We start from the raw sequence: 3,276 nt of genomic DNA on the forward strand, positions 1-3,276 counted from the left end.
CCATCCTGCAATATTACCAAATTATTTTAAGTATCTAAAACCTACAATACTATACTAACTAAAACACCCCTAACCTCCCACTACTAATTTAAGGTCGAGTCCTACCGTATAAAAATAGAAATCATCGATAGTTTACTATGGTTTTTCTGAAATCGTCACCTCAGGAAAATCATAGAAACCACCCCAAAATTCTACCCCCAAACTGCAGAACAAAACCCTAAATTCTCATCCTAATTTCCCAACATTAATTCCACTGATACCATGTTCCACTCTTCTTAAGATTTCATTTCTAAATTCTGGTATTGTTTTCTGTTGTAGTCTAGAGTTTATAGAACCTAACAACCTATGCTCTAATACCAAACTATAACGGCCCAAAAATTACACCATTTATTTTATTTTTTATTTTTTGAATTAGTCTGATACCACTGCTATAGCATCTCAGGCCCTAGATAAGCACCAAGGTATTCCTGTACATAATAAATACACCTATGCAGCACAAAAAGTCATACATCCATATATATATATATATACAATACCAGAATCCAATGTCTCTAAACCATAGGTACATTCATACTTTTCCCACTAACACCACCTACTCAAAACAACACCTCAAAATATGCTTACCCTATCAACAGGGCAAATAAAAGGTCACTCTATCTGTGAGCCTGATCTGCTCGCCTAATTGGATTACTTGAAAAAATGTTAGAGTAATGGGGTGAGACGACGCTCAGTAAGTGGGAATATGTTATTACTAGTGTGTGGCGATCGAGTTGCATAAATACTATAATAATATCCAAAACTGTATCAACTGGTCAATTAATATAAAGTACAACTCTGCATTCGTCGTAATTTAAAACATAACAATATCATCTGAGTTTCTATCATTCATATTGCTAATATCATACTTTAATGTTGTAAATCTGTATACATATACATAGCTGTGACTTTTCCCTGGAAAACTGTATATCATGATTTTGACCCCTCATGACAGGGTTGTGCGGCTCGTAGGCTGAACTTAACTCTGGTTGGCCTACCAAGTAAGTCACTATACTCTACCCTTCCTCAGTCCGGCCAAATTGCATCCACTCCTAAGCACGGAACTGGAAAAACTACCTCGTCAAACTAGGCCCCCTCAACCCAGAGTCTTGGGGAGACTGCAAGCTCTCCAAGCGCGGTTGACGGAATCCACATACTATCTGAGATTTGTGGTTGCACTTTGATCTGTAAATAGCAACGGTACCGTGCTCTGCTAACTAAATCTGTCTGTAATAATATTCATCAAGGATCTGATACTATATATATATATACTATTATAATCTTCTTACTGTTTTCATTATGTTTCCAAATTAACCATAACATTGTAAATTTGAACTGTATATACTGTAGCATCTGTATAACATATCTGTAGTAACTGGCTATTATAATTGTATATCTGACTGTAATATCTGATTGTATAATATGTGAATCTGAGTGTTATAATTTTAGGAAACATGACATTCTATAATTATTGTAACATGCTAGTCTAGAAAAATATCTTTAATACTTGTCTGATAAATATCTGTCTATATCCATAAAAATTGTAAATTATGATATTCTGGAAAAAATTATATAAAATCTATATCAGGCAAATATCTACTCAGACCACATAGATATCAAAAACTCATATTCTAGAAAACTCGATAATAAACTGATATATATAAACATACATAACATTTCTGATAACTTAGCTATAATTCCCTAGCATAACATATTTCCCTTACTTGATTATTGAAAAGCTCACTACTGTGTCTGATCCTACACCCGCATGGTTCCCCACTCAACACCCTGAAAACAATGTCGCCCAGAACTAAACTTCAGTATTCCTCTAACTTCTACATTTTCTATAACTATAGGGTAGGCAAATACCAAATAAAAACCTTACCCTAAATTTGGGATGGAGTTCAAGTCAGCCTCACCAAGGATCCACTCCAGCAGATTTGAAGAGAACTTTCCCAGGAGCATCGTGGTGGCCTCGGATCGTCAAACCGGTGAGAAACGGAGCCAAAATCGAAGAGAGAAGGGAAAAGGGACGTTTAAAGAGAGAAAGAGGGTTTCCTGCGCAAATTTTTTGCGAAAACCCGTGTTTAGCGGTACTTATAAACCCGAATTCGTCGATGAGCCCATGAAGGAAGTTCATTGACGAACCTGAACCCCTCATCGATGAAAATTAGACTGCCAAAAACCCCCTCTCGGTATCTTCTCGTCGACGAGACACGTGTCTACGTCGACGAACTCGAGTAGAGTACTCGTCGTCGAAGTCTGCTTTCGTCGACGAGACCCCCTTTGAGTCCCTTTAAAGATTTTCCTTTCCCTCTTATTTAATTCCAATATTTTTATGAGTTATTACACCCCTGCTGCATCAGAACATATTCAAGTCATTTATGTGACGCATCACTGTAAATTACGAAACCCTCTTTTTCAGAAGGAATCGTCAAAACCGATGCAATGATGGGCCACTGCTTTGACTCTTGAAAGCTCCATTCATATTCATCTGATCACTCAAACTTCATACCTTTCCTGGTCTATCTCGTTAAAGGACTTGACAATTTAGAGACACCCTCAAAAAATATGCGGTAGTACCCACCCAAACCCAAGAAACTTCTGATTTCCTGCACATTATTCGGTTGTACCTAGTCTACTACCACCTTAATCTTGCTTGGATCCACCAAAATACCACCCCTAGATACCACATGTCCAAGGAAGGTAACTTGCTTTAGCCAGAACTCGTACTTATTGAATTTCACATACAATCTTCTTTCTCTCAACACGTAACGACCCGAATAGTAATGGTATTTAAATAATAGAGAGGGAGGAAAATGGAAACAGTAACAGAAGGAGGCGGCAGACTTCTTCGGCGACGTTGCACTTTGGGATGTAAGACTCAAAAGAATTTAGCAGGTCCTCGTCGAGGAACACAGGGGATTCATCGACGAGGGTACAACGGGGTGTCAACGAAGACAAGTTTCGTCGACGAAAAGATACTGAGAGTGGATTTTTGGAAGTCTGAAATTCATCGACGAGGGTGTAGGTTCATCGACGAAATTTCTACAGGACTTGTCGACGAGGTGACGTGGCTCGTCGACGAAGGTCACAGTATAAATAGTTCCAAACTCATTTTTCTACTCAGGAAATTCACCGAAACCTCTCTTCTCTCTCCTCTACGGTCCTTCCCTCTTCTTTTTTCAATTTCGGCTCCGTCAGTCGCCGGATCGATGATCTGAGACCACCACGACGCTC

The sequence above is a fragment of the Malania oleifera genome, chromosome 6 (genome assembly GCF_029873635.1).
Source record: "Malania oleifera isolate guangnan ecotype guangnan chromosome 6, ASM2987363v1, whole genome shotgun sequence".
Classification (NCBI taxonomy): domain Eukaryota; kingdom Viridiplantae; phylum Streptophyta; class Magnoliopsida; order Santalales; family Ximeniaceae; genus Malania; species Malania oleifera.